The 18,193-nt window shown below is 43.3% G+C and overlaps 2 long non-coding RNA genes across 2 annotated transcripts in view; one reads left to right on the top strand and one right to left on the bottom strand.

The window, feature by feature from the left end:
- The window catches only part of LOC131481863 (uncharacterized), a 36,440-nt gene extending 19,839 nt beyond the window's left edge, over positions 1-16,601 (top strand). The window contains exon 3 of the long non-coding RNA XR_009246595.1: positions 16,448-16,601. This is a non-coding gene — a long non-coding RNA (uncharacterized LOC131481863). The remainder of the gene's footprint in view (positions 1-16,447) is intronic.
- LOC131481864 (uncharacterized) lies at positions 4,058-18,101 on the bottom strand. The gene is made up of 3 exons (XR_009246596.1): positions 17,706-18,101; positions 7,141-7,200; positions 4,058-4,228 (listed from the first exon to the last, which is right to left on the bottom strand). It is a non-coding gene; the product is annotated as an uncharacterized LOC131481864 (long non-coding RNA).
- Between the last annotated feature and the right edge of the window lie 92 nt (positions 18,102-18,193).

Genomic DNA, 18,193 nt, shown 5'->3' with positions numbered 1-18,193 from the left:
AGCCATTTCCTTCAAATGGCCAGGTAGAAGTGGTTACAGGCTATCTCCCACCAGAGTACAGTCTGTCACACTCTGTCCACTGACTAATAAAATTCTTTACCTAAACTAAAAGACTCTTTCAGTCACTGTCATATCGCTTTTATCCTTTACTGGTGAGCCACTGCTCTCTTTCAGTCAATGGGACAGCATGGGCCCTGGTGACGACAGTAAATCTCTTGTGCATTTCCCGGTGTGTGGTTTAGTTTTATGGCCCAAATCACTTAACAGAAGGAACAGCTTTAATGCAACAGAGACAAATGAACACCTGTCTTTTTTTCCTTCTCTACCATTTAACCTGTTTTTCATGACTTTTCCTTCCTGAAGTTAGTCTTTTGTGTTAAAACAGTTCATCTGCACTTCTTGCCTTTGTATTCTAATTGTTTGCTGATATGTAAATTTAATGAATAGTATAGATACCAATAATTTTATACTTGTTCTTACGTGGGACAGATAATATCTTTTCAGGTATCTGAAACATGATACTATTATGAAATATAAGTTTTTTTTCTGTAAGCAGCGGAAAGCTTTTATTCTGGTTACTAATTCAAACCTCTCCTGTAAACTTTTAGAAATAACCATTTTACAAAGAGCCAAATTGATTAGAGTGTATTTGTTTTGTTTTTCCAGATTTTGCCCTTTGTTGAAACAGTAGCCTTGTACAAAAAGCAGACCACAGTCTACAAGGTCAGTGGGAAAGTCCCTGAGATGCCAGACACCTAGATAGAACTGGTGTTCCTCCTTCCCAATGTGGATTTGAAAAATGTATATCAGTAGATGATCCCACAGGGCACCAAGCAAATGTTCAGCCTTGAACAAGCCAACAAGCAAAAGACCAACGGCAGAAAAACAAAAGGAACATTCTGGAAACAATTGGAAAAGCAAACCTCCTCCACATCCCCGCCCCACCCTAGGGGTAGTAGATTACTTGCCTTACATCTTGATGGTGTCTGTTCTCTATGGGAGCAGGGCGAGTATGTGACCTAATCAAGAATTTAATTTAGTAGCGAGTAGTAGGAGGATGGCATCTACAGGAATTTAATTTGTCACATAGTAAAGACATGAGGGTATTTCCAAAGCTTGATCTTTGTGAAGCAAAGCAGTGGCTATTAAGAGACAACGATTTCATAATGGGGCCTGAGTTTTAAACTAACTTCAAAAGTTCTTTTTTTTTTATGTCTGACATTATTCTGGAAAATAACATTTTATCTTTATAGTGAGGAGGGGTGAAGCTATGCTGATTATAGAAGACTCAAGTGTTTCTTTTTCTCATAGAATATCTACTCACAGTACAAGACTGTTTTTCGGAATCAATGCCTGTCTTTGAGAAATGTGGGCGTGTATTATGTAATAGTTACTTGACACACTAAGAAGGATAAGATGGATTATCTTCAAGGGAACTGACTACCCAGACCCACCCTAGACTTTCTCACTGAGAATAATAATTCAGACTTAAGAAAATGGCTTGGGAAAGGAGGATGGATACTGGTATGGGGCCGACCTGTATGTGTGGGGCATGATAGCTCCTGAAATGGAATAGAGAAATTAAAGGCTATTTTATACAAGGAAATATGAACAAAGAGGATGCTGTCAAATCGAAAAGCTAATATTAAGATAAAGAGCAGGCCTATGAAATATCCGGAAGAAGCTCCTGACTTTAGACTGGAACAGCTCCAGGCTACAGTCTACAAGGTCAGTGGAAATGTTCCTTTAAAAAACAAATTCTGGGGCCTGGTGCCGTGGCCTAGCAGTCGAAGTCCTCGCCTTGAACGCACCAGGATCCCATATGGGCACCGGTTCTAATCCTGGCTGCTCCACTTCCCATCTAGTTCCCTGCTTGTGGCCTGGGAAAGCAGTTGAGGACGGCCCAAAGCCTTGGGACCCTGCACCTGCGTGGGATACCCAGAAGAGCTCCTGGCTCCTGGCTTCAGATCGATGCAGCACCAGCCATTGCGGTCACTTGGGGAGTGAATCATCGAACAGAAAATCTTTCTCTCAGTCTCTCCTTCTCTCTATATATCTGACTTTGCAATAAAAATAAATAAATCTTTTTAAAAAATTCTGGGATGCCACACACCTGGATAGAACTGGGGTTCCTCCTTCCCAGTATGCCCATCGGGGAGTAAACCAGTGGATGGAGAATTTCTCTGTGTCTCTTCCTCAATCTCTCTTTCTCCCCAGCTCTTTCTTTCAAATAATTAAGTCAAAAAAAAAAAAAAAAAAGAATAAGGAGGAGAGACTAACATCAAGGTATTACAGGTTAAACTGCCTGCAACACCAGCATCCTATATGGGTGCCAGTTCAAGACCCAGCTGCTCTACTTCTGATCTGGCTCCTTGCTTATGGGCCTGGGAAAGCAGCTAAAGATCGACTCAAGTGCTTGTGCATCTGCACCCAAAGGGAAGACCTCATACAATTCCAGACTTTTAGTTTTGTTTTCCTATAAGTCTTCCCTTTAAATAAATTTTAAAAATTTTTAAAGATTTTCTTTTTATTGCAAATTCAGATATACAGAGAGGAGGAGAGACAGAGAGGAAGATCTTCCTTCTGATTATTTGCTCCCCAAGTGACTGCAACTGCCAGAGCTGAGCTGATCCGAAGCCAGGAGCCAGGAACTTCCTCCAGGTCTCCCACGTGGGTACAGGGTCCCAAAGCTTTGGACTGTCCTCGACTGCTTTCCCAGGCCACAAGCAGGGAGCTGGATGGGAAGTGGGGCCCCTGGGATTAGAACCAGTGCCCATATGGGATCCTGGTGTGTTCAAGGCATGGACTTTAGACACTAGGCCACTGCGCCAGCCCCCCAAAAAAATTTTTTTAAGAAAGGTAAGGTGTGGTATTAGTAATTTGTTATATCCAAGACCTCTCTAATAATTCATATGTTTTTGATATTTGGTTCTAATACTGGGTATCATTTAAGAGTTAGATCCAATTGCATGTAACAGAAAATTCAATGTTTCTAGGTAGCTTAAACTAAATAAAAAGTTGTATCTCATGCAAAGGAACTCTGTAGGTAGTGGTTTCAGGGCTGATGTGTTAGTTATTACAGTGAAAGTACCTGAGGAAACTAATTTTAGAAAAAGAAAAGGGTCATATAAAGACACCAACAGCATCTGTGTGGGCTGGATAGTGGAGCTGGTTAGATGGAACTAGGCTTCAATGCCCATTGACATGTATGAGAGCCGAATGGGATGTGCCACAGACTGAACTAGTCGCCTGCACATACTGGCAAACCAGGGTAGGGGGCGGGCTGGTGGGGGTTATTGTGGGTTGCTCTGACTAGGCTGCAGCTCCCACTGGTTCATGTGAGGGCCAAGTGTGTACTGGGCAGAATCAGGCTGGACTGCAACACCCATTGGTTCCAGTGGAAGACAGGGCTGGAAACACAACCCACCTAGCAATTGCAACCACCAGCTGATTAGGGCGATGAACTGGGCCCTGTACTTGCTAGTACATACAAGAATCTGGTCTGGGAACACCTCAAAGTTTCGATCTCCCCAATTGAACTGCAGGACTCAGAACCCTAACCATAAAAAGACAGAGGACAGAACAAGTCAATCAACCACCTCAGCCATATGTTGGCAGTGAAAAACTGGGCAAATGGAGACTCTAAGATGGACTATGTCAGTCAGTGGATCCTTCAACGACCTCATCATGCTTGGAGTGGCGAGACTGGCTGCAATTCATAACTGTTGAACTATCAAAACCACTTGAGCAAGACCCTCGGGGCATGCCCCACATCAGGGACCTGGGGTGGGTGGTAGACTAGGTGGGACTTCTCCCTCAATATCCCCCTTTACCTCAGATACATGAAGGAAACAATGTGGAAACAATGGTCTTACTTTCCTGTAGCCATTGAACCTTTTTACCCTAATTATGTAAATATTGTCAAAAATATAATAAAAATGAATGAAAATCATAGAAGGAAAAAAAGAGAAAAGGGTCATTTAGCTAACAGCTTGGTAGTTCAAGTACAAGAGCAAATAGCCCCATTGGCTGGCATCTGATGAGGTTCAAAGACGGCAATAACAGCTTATGTGGAGGAGTGAACTGAGTTCCCAGCTTAGTCAGGCACGGCCCCAGCCGTTCGGGGCATTTGAGGAGTGAACCAGTGAAGGAAAGTGCTTCTTGTGTCTCTCTCTATCTCTTTCCTTCAAGTAATTATGTAAGTAAATAAAGCTTGCCATTGAAGGACCTGGGAAAAGAGAAGCCCAATTTACCTTATGGCTGTAAGACAGATGAAGTTCGAAGCAGCACATTCAGAAATAACACACAGAAGAAAAGGAATCTAGTCTTTGATCTCTTTCTTAAAATGAGAAACATTTCTTGGAGACCTTCCTACATTTGCCAGGATTAAATCACATGCCCACATTTTAAAAATAAGATTTATTTTTTTTTATTTGAAAGGCAGAGTAGCAGATAGAAAAGGAAAGATCTTCCACCTACTGGTTCACTCCCATAAGGGGTTGCAAAAAGCTGTGGTTGAGCCAATTAGGAGTCAGGAGCCTCCTCGGGTCCCCCTTTTGGTGCAGGGGTCCAAGAACCTGAGTCATGTTATTCTGCTTTTCCAGGCCAAAGCAGGGAGCTAGACGTGAAGTGAAACAGCTGGGACCCAAATCAGCACCTACAATGGGATGCCAGTGCCACAGCTGGAGGGTTAGCTGAAATGCTGTTGTACTACATGCCCAAACGTAAAGAGATTGACAAAGAAAAGTAAGATTACATTGACCAAGACCAGTGATCCTCAATTCTAATTGCATATTGGAATTACCTGAGGACTTTTGTGAATGCTGTCTCCTGTGTGTATCCCATATCAATTCCATGAGACTCACTAGGAATATGACCTAAAGGAATGCTTACAAAGGTGATCTAATCTGCAAGCAAGGTTGAAAATTACTGAGATGCCTCACTGAGCAACATTAGTACCAACTGGGAATGTCTTGAAATAGAAATTCTTTGATTCTTCTACCCATGATCTAATGAATCCAAAACTCTGGGGACTGAACATATTAATTTGTGTTTCACAAAGCTGGTGTACACTAAGGCTTGAGAACAACGGATCTAAACTCATTGGGATTTTACCCTCAGCTATAGTTATATGAGTTACTTTTTCTGAAGCACAATGAGCAAAAATAGAAACTACTAACACAGCTTGGTAGATAGTAGCATATCTGTATAAGAGGGGCTGAAGAGAAATAGGAATAATTATGCAGGCAAAATAAGGAAGAAATGTAGATGCAAGCCAGCATTTACTATTAAAAGTCTTGTCATTGATTGGTAATCAGGTTGGGTGAGCCCAAGCCTTTCCTGGTAGGCAGCATCAGAGAATCCTGCCCACCTTTCTCCAAGAGAGATGTTAAGTCTATTATAAAGTTTGGAAAGAATTTGAATTCCATGCCCAGAAAGACCTCCACCCAGTAGTGTTACAGAAGGCAGGGGACAGAGAATGGTGAGCCACACTCAGTTTATTTTATTATTTTATAATAGATTTCCATAGGGGCTGGGATTTCCCCTATCCCTTTCTCAGATCTCTCCCCTTGCCACTGATTTCCCCTACATTATTACAATAGTATAGTCCTTCATAAATAGTCATAAGTCTAAAGTTCTGCTATTTAAGTGTATCCTGACATTGTAAATACGGACAATGACAGAGGCGCCAGCATCCTATTGTCAAGATATATTTAGCAGTTTTATTAGGGGTCCATCTTTGATTTGGAAGTAGAGATGCATATTGCATTGTATCTTCACATCTGGATATGATAGTCTCTATTACACAGTTACTATACATCCCCTTAAGTGAAAAGTCATTAAACCAAATCAACAACAGGAAGAAAAACAGAAAATTTACAACATGAAGTTAAATAACAGGCTACTGAATGACCAATGTGTCACTGAATAAAAAAAAGAAAAGCAAAAACCTTAAGATACCCAGTCCACCCAGTTGTTTTTCTAGGCACCAGTCTCACCCTCATTAGCGCTAGGGTGGGCTGCCCCAACTGGCAGATCTCTGGAAGGAAGGTGTTCACATCCCAGGGAATCAAGGCCAAAGCAAGGCTAAGGTGGAAGCACAGGTGAGGCCCTTCATGCCTCTTCCCCAACCCTACCTGCTGTGGACTTCAGGGTAGTCTGCATCCCTCAGCATGACTTGAGAGGCCCTCCAAGCTAGCAAAGACAAACCTGAAACAGGGGTGCTTTCGTGTTTGGTCTTTTCATTTCAGGTGGATAAGAAATAATCCAAGGCATATCTATATCTATCTATATCTATCATAGATAGATAGATATAGATAGATATATGATAGATCTATGATATATAGATCTATGATAGATATAGATATATGATATATGATATAGATCTATGATAGATAGATATAGATATAGATATAGATATAGATATAGATATAGATATAGATATAGATATAGATATAGATATAGATATACACACTCCCTTAGAGTGTTATCATTGAGCTCTGGGATTCACGTGACTCTCAATCCTTGAAACAGATATAATGATGCCCAGTATCATTCTGCACTACAGCATACCAGGGTACAAGTTGTAAGATGAAAACACATGGTCCCCATAGGGAAGTATCATTTACAATACTGTCCCCCAGTTAGACTTCCATAGTAGAGCAGGGGAAAGAGACTGAGGTCTCTTTTGAACAAATGTTTTCTGCCAGATGAGATAGGCTAGATTTTTGTCAACTCAATAGGACTGACCCAGCAGTTTAGCAGCCATTGTTACCAAGAATCACCTTGGCTTTTCCTTGCTCTGCCACTTTCAGCCAAAGTCTGTCTGCCACACTCAAGCAGGAGTAGTACTTCGTAAGTGACCAAGGCCGGCTTCATTCTCCTTCGAACTCTTTACCTCGCCCCTCTTGGCCCTCTCTGTCATGCCTCAACTGCCTAATGTCTTGCTCACTACCCTGTATTCATCTCAAATACTGGAAAGTGTGGAGGATGTGGCATTTGTTCAGCAGTCAGAACTCAACATGCGGTTTCAGTCGGCTCTCCCTACTGAAGGAAGCCCTGTGCTTCATTTCCCCTACCTCCTTCAACATCTATTAAAAACACAAAAACAAAACAACACTAGCAAAGATTGGGTATAACCTGGTGTGTCTCAAACTTCTGTTTTTGCCGCCAACTACAGCCATGTTTGCCAATTCCTTCCTAAAAAAAAACCAAACAACTCTTTTTTGGACTCGTAAGAGTAGCTGGGCCTCAGGGTATCTTATTTGCAATTATATTCATGGAACTATGCGTCTTTCAACAAAACCTTGTTGGTTCTATACTACAATGCCTTCTAGGTTTAAACCTTTTCCTGAGATTTCTAAGGTTCCTATCATGTTGGTGAAGTATAACTGTGTAACTTTTTAATTTGCCCAAAATTTTAAAAAAGGCACCAGCAAGGTGGCACAGAAAACCAATCTTCCACCCTATGGTGCCAGCATTCTGCACAGTGCTGGTTTGTGCCCTGTCTGCTACACTTCCAATCCAGCTTTCTGTTTACGGCCTGGGAATGCAGAAGAGGATGGTTCAAATTCTTGGTACCCTGCGCCCATGTCAGAGACCCAGAAGCAACTGGTCCCAGCTTTGGATCAGCTTAAGTCTGGCCAGTGCAGTTATTTGGGGTGTGAACCAGTGGATGGAAAACCTTCTTTCTATCTAGCCTTCTCTTTTTGTGCAATCTGCCTTTCAAATACATATAAATAAATCCTTAAAAAAATTAACAAATAGGGCCCGGCGCCGTGGCCTAGCAGCTAAAGTCCTCGCCTTGAAAGACCCAGGATCCCATATGAGTGCCGGTTCTAATCCCGGCAGCTCCACTTCCCATCCAGCTCCCTGCTTGTGGCCTGGGAAAGCAGTTGTAGACGGCCCAAAGCCTTGGGACCCTGCACCCGTGTGGGAGATCTGGAAAGAAGTTCCTGGCTCCTGGTTTCGGATCAGCGCAGCACCGGCCGTTGCAGTCACTTGGGGAGTGAAACATCGGACGGACGATCTTCCTTTCTGTCTCTCCTCCGCTCTGTATATCTGGCTTTGTAATAAAAATAGGTAAATCTTTTAAAAAATTAACAAATAAACAAAACTCAAAAACTAAAGTGCTAAAGTTCTGTGTGTTCTAAGGACGTTTTCATCTTAAGTTAGTGTTAAAAGACTGCTTGTGATGTGAATCGAGGAACACAATAGGTAGGAAAGAAGGTTTTAGAGGGAGTTGTAAGAACATACTCTTGGTGACAGAAGCACAAGAAACATTCTTTTGGAAGAAAGGCGTTTATTGGGGCATAGTGATCAGAATCATTAGAACAGTAAAAGACAAACGAAAACAGGCACTCCATCTAGACTTAAAACACCACAGCTTCTAAAGGAACACCACGCAGCTCATTCTCCAAGATGATGCTGTTAAGGAAAGAATCCTCGTGTATTCATGCTTAGATCTAGGATCCTAACAATACCAACAGATTTTTTTGATAGAGAATTTTTTTTTTTAGTCATAGGAACTGAAAGAATAAGAATGCTATAGAGGGATATGAAAGTTGAATGCCGTATGAGATTAGAAGGAAATTATTTTAAAATTATCCCATATCTTAAAAGAACAGATAGTATCTCTGATTTTCTGCCTCTCTGTTTCACTGTGTACTTAGCTGTCTTAAGTAATGGGTTCATATTAATGATGTCACATACTATCTTTTATTTATTTATTAATTTTTGTTAAAGATTTTTATTATTTATTTTTATTACAAAGTCAGATACAGAGAGAGGAGGAGAGACAGAGAGGAAGACCTTCCTTCCAATGATTCACTCCCCAAGTGACTGCAACTGCCAGAGCTGAGCTGATCCGAAGCCAGGAGCCAGGAACCTCCTCCAGGTCTCCCATGTGGGTGTAGGGTCCCAAGGCTTTGGCCCGTCCTCTACTGCTTTCCCAGGCCACACGCAGGGAGCTGGATGGGAAGCAGGGCTGCTGGGATTAGAAGCAGCACCTATATGGGATCCCGGGGCGTGTTCAAGGCAAGGACTTAAGCCACTAGGCCACTGCGCCGGGCCCAAGATTTATTTATTTTTGTTACAAAGTCAGATATACAGAGGAGGAGAGACAAAGAGGAAGATCCTCCATCCGATGATTCACTCCCCAAGTAATCATAGCAGCAGGAGCTGAGCCAATCCAAAGCCAGGAGTCAGGAGCCTCCTCCAAGTCTCCCACAAAGGTGCAGCGTCCCAAGGCTTTGGGCCATCCTCAACTGCTTTCCCAGGCCACAAGCAGGGAACTGGATGGGAAGTAGAATCACTGGGACTAGAACCGGTGCAGACATGGGATCCCGGCACATTCAAGGCAAGGACTTTAGCCGCTAGGCCAAGGCATCAGGCCCACATGCTACTGTTTTTAATCCAGGGTTTTTTTTTTCTGGGTTATATAGCCAAAAAATTTTTTTCTGAGAGTTGGGGAGGGATTCCTAAATTCTTCTATTTTCTTATTAAGCACTGGTAATTTGGGTGAACTGAATTTTAATGTAGCTAGCCTATTTTTAATGTTTGAGTGATCACTTTAACTTGCATTATTAGATCTAGCCTTATAGTTTTGGTTAAATGCCCAGGTTAAATGGATCATTACTTTTATTTTGACCAGATGTTTAAACAGTTGACAATGCTCTTGTTCTTTTAAGATTTATTGTATTTGAAAGGCAGAGTTACAGAGAGAGAGCTTGGATCATTAGTTCACTTCCCAAGTGGCCACAATGACCGGGGCTAGGCCAGGCTAGACCCATGTGGGTGTAGGGTCCCAAATCCTCTGCTACTTGCCCAGGCATGTTGGCAGGGTGTTGGATCAGAAGTTGAGCAGATGAAACTCAGACAGGTGCTCATATGGATCCGCAGTGCTACAGGCCACTGCTTAATTTGCTATGCCACAACACTGACCATGGTCTGGCAATTCTTTACATTTGAAGTTCTAATTTTGGGGCTTCTCCCTTCTCTTTCCCTCAGCTAACGCACCTAGGAAAGCAGCCGCAGATAGTCCAAGTGCCTGGGTCTCTGCCACCCTGTGGATGACACTTATGCAGTTCCCAGTACCTGCCTTCTGCCTAACCCTGGCCTTTTCAGCCTTTTGACGAGTAAACCAGCAGGTGGAAGGTCTCTTGCCCTCTGTAACTTTGCCTTTCAAATCACTACATAAAATGTAAAAAAAAAAATGGCATAATTGATTTCTCATGCACCTCTTTGATACAAACAGCCAATGTATTTGGCATTTTCCGGAGACATTTTTGGTTGCCAAAACCTGGAAGAGTTAAAGATGAAAAGGATGACGGTTGTATAACAGTGTTAATGTACAGAATGCCACTGAATTATATACTTCAATATGGTTAAAATGGTAAATGTTAGCTTAGACATATTTTAGCACAAAAATCATAAAATCCTGGAAAAAGTGCTACTGATATTTTGAGACAACCGAGGAATGCTGCTAAACACACCCCAGTGCACAGGACAGCCTCCCACAGCAGGTTAACCAGCCCAAAGGTCACAGGTGCCAAGGTGAAGAAACCCTGCTGTAAATTATTAGCATCATATTACTAAAGGATATTACGAGTATACATATCCAGTGCACAAACAGTATTGTTTCTAGAAATCTGAAGAAATAAGTGTAGTGAACGATGATCTATGTACAAAGACGTTACTACAATACTGCTTATTATGGAGACAAATCTTGAAAATAATTAAATGTCTATCACAAATTACAATAATAAAATTAACTTGGGTACTGTTAATATAAAGGAAAACTAGGTAACTACTTCCAGAAATTTAAGATAAGGGTATGGTGTTATGTTGCTTGCTTGCAACACCAGCATCTCATATTGGAGTGCTGGTTCAAGTCCTGGTTACTCAGCCTCAGATCTGGCTTCCTGCCACTATGCCTGAAAGGCAGCAGAAGATGGCTCAAATGCTTGGGGCCTTACCAACCACACGAAAGGGTAGGATGGAGTTCTGGTTCCAGGCTTTGGTCTGATCCAGACCTGGCTCTTAACAGCCATTTGGGAGTTAAACAGCAGATGATCTCTGTCTCTTTCCCACAAATAAATAAATACTTCCTTTAAGGAAAAACAAAACAAAACACCAACTGCAGCCTAGGGAACTGGCATCCTATACTGGCACCAGTTCCTGTCCTGGCTGTTCCACTTCCGATCCAGCTCTCTACCAAGGGCCTGGGAATGCAGCAGTGGATGACCCAAGGCCTCAGGCCCCCGAGCCTACATGGGAGACCTGGAAGAAGCATCTGGCTCTGGCTTCTGGCTTCAGACCAGCACAGCTCTGGCTGTCATGGTCATCTGAGAAGTGAACCAGCAAATGGGAAATTTCTCTGTCTCTCATTCTCTCTGTGTAAATTCTCCAAGTAAAATACATCTTTACAAAAAATAAAAAAGCTTGAAAATAATCTCCCATTCCTTTAAACAGCCAAAAATTTAAATATAAAGATATTAAAGTTTTAAAGGATGTATCCCAAACTGTTAACAATGACTATCACTGATGGGTAGTATTGGAGGGGAAACTTCCGTTTTTCTCTATAATGTTAGCATCATCAGAAAAATACAGGTTTTCAGTTCTGTAATGAGTAAGTCACCAGATCTGTCAGGAATACTCCGTTAGCTTGGCTAGCGTGGTTAATGCTTAGAGAGAGAGAGCGAGCTGGCATTGTGTTTACAGTGGGTTGAGCCACTGCCTGTGACACCAGCATCCCATATGGGCACTGGCTGAAGTCTAGGCTGCTCTGTTTCTGGTCCAGCTCCCTGCTGGTGCACCAGGGAGAGCAGTAGAAGATGGCTCAAGTGCTTTGGCCCCAGCGGTACATAGGAAACCATAGTGGAGGAAGGCCCTGGACATTAGGAGAGTGAATGAACAGATGGGGAATTTTTCTCTCTGTCATTGCCTTTCAAGTAAATAAGTAAATTAAACAAATCTAAAAAAAAATTATCTGCATTATATTAAAAAATCTTGAAGTACAATGATTAATATACAGTAGTCATTAAATAAGGAAATGCATGCAGCATGGTTTGACACATTAGCAATGTTTGATACATTATCACAAGAAACTTTTGATTCAAACTCACAGGAACTTTTCAATGTGATTCTGAGAGGATGGAATATTCAAGAAATCTTTGACTATGAAAGCTGCTGAAGGTATCTACTATTGGTGACATTATATTGTTGGCCTCTGACCACTGACTGTTGACTAAAGAAGCCAAGAATATCTCAAAAGAAGGTTGAAAAAACAATGATAAGTTACAGTTTTTCTAAAGTGCTTTCAAATGGCAGGTTAAAATCCATTAAGGAGAGACTGATGCTGTGGCATAATGGATTAAGCTGCCACCTGCAGTGCTGGCATCTTCAATGGACAGCAATTAGAGTTTGCACTGCTCTAGTTCTAATCCAGCTCCCTGTTAATGTTCCTGGGAAAGAAGTGGAAGATAGCCCAAGTCCTCGGGGTCCTGCACTCAGGTGGGAGACTCAAAGAAGCACCTGCCTTCTGGCTTCAGGCTTCAGAGCAGTCAAACTAACTCTTGGATTCATCTGGCAAATGAACCAGCGAATATAAGATCTGTCTCTCCCTTTCTCTGTAACTCTGCCTAACAAATACACAAATAAACCTTTAAAAATAATCTCAGACTATTTTTGCTTTAGCCCAAATAAATTGTTATCTTACAATATTAACATTGTATGAGTGTTGATTTTTAAAATAGCAGTGCCACCTGCTGGTTAATCTGAACCTATGTTTCTATATTTCTTGGGTATATATTTAAAAGTGTAAATGCTCTTTTGCATGCGCACACTCAGTAGCTGGTAACTGCTTGTTCCATCTGTTGCTTCACGCCTCAAATTTCCTACAACAACTGAGGCTGGGAAAGCCAATGCCAGAAGCCTAGAAAGCCATGAGGGTTGATAGAAAGGACCTGAGGACTGGATCCATCATGCACTGCTTCCCAGGATAGCATCAACAGGAAGCTGAATTGGAAGCAGAGGTAGGACCCCAACTCACACAAGCAGACATGGGATGCAGGCATTGCAAGTTGTGGTGTAACTGCAATGCCCAAAGCCAGACCCTGCAATGGTGTTTGACAGCCTGCCACACTATTTTCCAAAGATGCTGCACCATTCCACAGACCCACCAGCAACAATGAGAGTTCCAGTTTTTCCACATTCTGAGCAACATTTGTTATTTTCCATCCTTTCAAAATAAAAATTATTTATTTTTACTTTATTTGAAAAGCAGACACAGAGAAAAAAAAGAGCTCTTCCATCTTCTGGTCCACTCCTCAAATGCCTGCCTCTGCCAGGGCTTGGGTAGCTGATGCCAGGAGCCTGGAACTCTATCCAGGTCTGTGTATGTGTGGCAGAGAGCCAACTGAGACATCACTTGCTGCTGCCTCCCAGGGCGTGTTTTACCATGAAGTGGATCAGAAGTGGAACCAGAATTTGAACGGAGGCACTCCAATACAGAATGTAAGTGTCCCATATGGTAACTTAATCATCAGAGCAATGACTGCCCTCCCAGAACTTTTTTTTTTCATGTTCTAGACTCGAACTCTGTACCTATTAAAAATGAACTCTTCATTTCCAATGCTCTGGATGATCACCATCTTTCTACAAACTATCTCTGTGACTTTGAGTACTCTGTGTACCTCATACAAATATAATTATGCTGTTTTTTGTGATTGTATTATTTAACGTAATATCTTGAAGGTTCATCTTTGTTACACCATAGATTAGAATTTTATTCCTCTTCTTTTTTAAAGATTTACTTATTTTTATTGGAAAGGCAAATCTTACAGAGGAGAGAGAGAAACAGAGATACCTTCCATCCACTGATTCATTACCCAAGAGGCCCAACAGCCAGAACCGAGCTGATCTGAAGCCAGGAGCCAGGAGCCTCTTTCAGATCTCTCACATGGGTTCAGGGTCAAGGCTTCGGGTCATCCAGGGAACAAGCAGGGAACTTGATGGGAAGTGGAGCAGCTCAGATATGAAGTGGCATCTATATGGGATCCTGGTGCATGCAAGGCGAGGACTGTAGCCACTAGGCTACTGTGCCAGGCCCCAGAATTTTCTTCTTTTGGGGCTGGCATTGTAGCAACTGTTGCCTGCGATGCTAGCATCTCCCTTGGACACAGGTTCAGCTCCTGGCTACTCCATGTCCAATCTAGCCCCTGACTAATGATCTAGGAAGGCACCAAAAGATGGTCCAAGTGCTGGGTCCCTGCCACCCATATGGGAGACCTGGAAGAAGCTCCTGGCTTCAGCCAATTGCAGCTGCTATGGGCATCTGGGCAGTGAAGCAATGGATGGAAAAAGATTTCAATGGATGGAAAAAGATTTCTTTTTCCATCTTTCATCCTCTCCCTGTAACTGACTTTAAAAAAAAAATTTGTTTTTATTCATTTGGAAGGCTGAGTTATAAAAAGAGACAGAGATCTGCCATCCGCTGATTCTCTACCCAGCTAACCAGGAAGTGAACTCCCCAGTCAGGCTGGGCCAGGTGAGGCCAAAGCCAGGAACCACCCAGTTTTCCCACATGGGTGCAGGGGCCCAAATACTGAGACCATCTTTCACTGCTTTCCCAGACACATTTACAACAGGTTGGATAGGAAGTAGGGTTACTAGACTCAAATCAGCACCCAAATGGGATGCTAGCATTGCAGACAGCAGCTTAACCATTACACCACAGTGCCAGCCCCACCAGACAAGTAAACAAATCTTAAAACACTTTTCTTCCTTTGTAATGCTGAATAATATTCCATTGCATACATTATATCATATTTAGCTTGTTCACCTATTGACAGACATATGGGATGCTTCCATCTTTTTGCTACTGCAAATAATTGTGCTAAAAGTCATTGGTGTTTGGGCCGGTATGGCTGAACAGGCAGATCCTACATCTTCAGGCTGGCATGCCATATGGGTACTGGTTCATATTCCTGCTGCTTCACTTCCAATTCTGATCCAGCTCCCCATTTGTGGCTTGGGAAGGTAGTAGGGTTGACCCAGGTCCTTGGGCCCCTGTAACCATGTGAGAAACCTGGAAGAGCTCCTGGCTCCTGGCCCCAGATCAGCTCTGCTCCAGTTGTTGTAGTCATTGGGGAGTGAACCAGTAGATGGAAGAACTTTTTCTCTGTCTCTCCTTCTCTCTGTAAATCTGCCTTTCCAAAAAAAGAAAAAGAAGAAAAAAAAAGAAAGACACACACACATATAATTAAAGAAATATTGGTGTCCAAATGTTTTTAATTCATTGGGATATATATACTTAGAAGTGGAACTGCTGGATAATATGCTAATGCTTTGTTTTTTCAATGTATTGGAGGTGGGGAGAAAGAGCAAGAGTGAGTCTTCTCATTAGTTTACTTCCCAAATGCTTACAAATGTTTACAACAGCTGGGACGGGCAGTAGTCAAGCTGAGAAGTGAGAACTCACTCCATGTTTGCATGGGTGGGAGGAATCAAATATTTGAGCCCTCAGTGATGCTTTCCAAGATGTAAATTAGTAGGAAAGTGGAGTTGAGAGTGGGAGTTGGGAATTAAACTTGCATACTGCAATATGGGATGTGTGTACCTTGCATTTTTTTAAAAGATTTTATTTATTTTTATTACAAAGTCAGATATACAGAGAGGAGGAGAGACAGAGAGGAAGATCTTCTGTTCAATGATTCAGTCCCCAAGTGAGCGCAACGGCCAGTGCTGTGCCAATCCGATGCCAGGAACCAGGAACCTCTTCCGGGTCTCCCACGCGGGTGCAGGGTCCCAAAGCTTTGGGCTGTCCTCGACTGCTTTCCCAGGCCACAGGCAGGGAGCTGGATGGGAAGTGGAGCTGCCAGGATTAGAACCGGCACCCATATGGGATCCCGGGGCGTTCAAGGCAAGGACTTTAGCCACTAGGCCATGGCGCTGGGCCCTGCACCTTGCATCTTAATGGATGTCAAAAACTATACTATACTCCTGCCTCTACTTTTAAGCCTATGCACTGTGTGTTTTAACATGCTTCCTTGGTGATTCTCATGCATACTAAAGCTTCAGAACCATTGTCCTGAGGTATTGTCTTAATTAGTATAAAAACTGAACAATGGGACCTGTGCGGCACAGTAGGCGATACCAGCATCCCATATGGGGTTTGAGTTCGAGCTGCTCCACTTCCCATCCAGCTCCCTACTAATCACGTGGGAAATGATGGAAGATGGCCTAAGTGCTTGCCCTATACCAATGTAGGAGACCCAGAAGAGGCTTCCTGCATCTGGCTTTAGAGCAGCCCAGCTCTGGATGTTGTGGCCACTTGGGGAGTTAACTAGTGGGTGGAAGAGTTGTCTGTGTGTGGTCTGTCTCTTCCATAACTCTGCCTCTCAAATAAATAAATCTCAAAAGATTGACCTGCATATCCATGTTCCAGTCCACAGGAAAGGGGAAGTTGCAGGACCATGTACTGAGGCATCTTCTGCTGCTTTCCCAGGCGCCTAAGCAAAGAGGCCGACTGGAGGAGGAGCAGCTGGGATCTTCCCACGTGGGATGCTGGCACCACAACGAATGGTTTGTCTTGCTGTGCCACAACCGTGGGCCTTAGATCAGGTCAGCTACTGCTTTTCCTCTTCTGCACATGGTACAATGCCACATTCTTCTAAATGGCTTGTGTGCCTCCATTTAATGCCAAGCTGTGTTCCATGCTGCAGCGAGTAGTTTCCCTCCTCCCAAGTGTAGTGCCTAAGCTAAAAGTATTCATCTTTTAAAACGCGGTTTTAATTGTGTTCACAAGTCTTCCCTGGTCTCACCATTTTCCTACCCCTAGTATTAACCTAACGCTAGCTTAATCAAGCTAATGGAGTAGAGGGTTAAGGCCAATTCTAAATCACATGTAACGTTATTCAGCATATCAGATAGAATGCAATTAAGCTAGCTTAATGAAACTACCTCTAGTAATCTAGGAATAAATTTATCTCCTACAAAAACCATCTAACTGTATAAAATAGTGAGTACAGGTGTACAGGCTCGCAAAATATCAGTTTTATTAACTGGATACTTGGTTAAGGTGTTTTGTTTGTTTTGTCTTAGCCAAGCTCTTTTTTTCTGAAACAATCAGTATGTGATTCAAAAAAGCAGCAGCTCAGACAGATTTCAGAGCTTTCATGAAGAGAACATTTTAAATGGTATGGGGGAGGTATCACCCATAACCGGGATTTCAGTGTCTCTGGCACTGAAAAACACCTTTCAGCAAAAGCACTCAAAAGTGGAAAGCATATGTCACCTAACAGCCCCTCTCCCACACTCTTGCTAAATCAGTATTTACAGCAGTCCAAATAATACACTGGCCACTCACCCTACCTCCTGTACAGGAGCAGAGATCTGGTTCTCTTTGCCCTGTTCATCTCAAGCGACCAACACTAAGGAAATTCTGTGTCGTACATTACTAACCAGAATGCCCACAAGAGACTGGCAGGTGACAGACACGTAAAGGAAGCTACTTAGGGTATGAAATAAGTGCCAGTGCGAAGCCATACCCATCTCCTAATTAGCTTCCTTACCAATCTGTTCCAACAGTCCCCCCAGCATCTGGAAACACAAAACTTCGGCTTGTCTCCCTTGAGGACGCCAGTCTTCAGTTTCGTAGGATCCAAGACACACTCCCGAAAGCAGAACTGAGTCGGAGAACTGACCTCATTCCAGGAGCAAAAATCTCCAAATTGGCTTTCATTGCAAAACGTATCGATAGAGAACAGAAAAACAGAATCTACTAAGCCCTCTTTAGCGTGACCTTTGCAGTCGAGCTGAGGTCCAGCGGCTCCCCGCACCCCTTACACAGTGTACGGATGGACGCGCGAGATCCGGCGGGCCTCGGGGCAGGTGCAGGAAGGTGGGAAGCTGACCCGTGCCAGAAGCCCACTCTCCGCCGAGGCCATGCGGGCGTTACGCCTGCAGCCCGAGGGGCGCCCAGGCTGGGGCGTACAGGTTGCGAGAGGACCCGGAGCCACAGCACCCCGGGTCAGGGGCTGTCACGGAGAAGCCAGTCCCAGGCGCTCAGGTTCTTTCACGCACTCCCCTCACGCTCATCCTCCCGGGCGCCTTCTAGAACCAGGCATCTCCAGAGCCCCGGCAGGGCGCACGTAAGCGTCTGACGCTCTTGCTACACTGGAGGCCGCGGGGC

Source organism: Ochotona princeps, chromosome 14 (genome assembly GCF_030435755.1).
Source record: "Ochotona princeps isolate mOchPri1 chromosome 14, mOchPri1.hap1, whole genome shotgun sequence".
Lineage (NCBI taxonomy): Eukaryota > Metazoa > Chordata > Mammalia > Lagomorpha > Ochotonidae > Ochotona > Ochotona princeps.
Note: the sequence above shows the minus strand (reverse complement) of the source record. Positions and strands in the feature narration are given on the sequence as shown.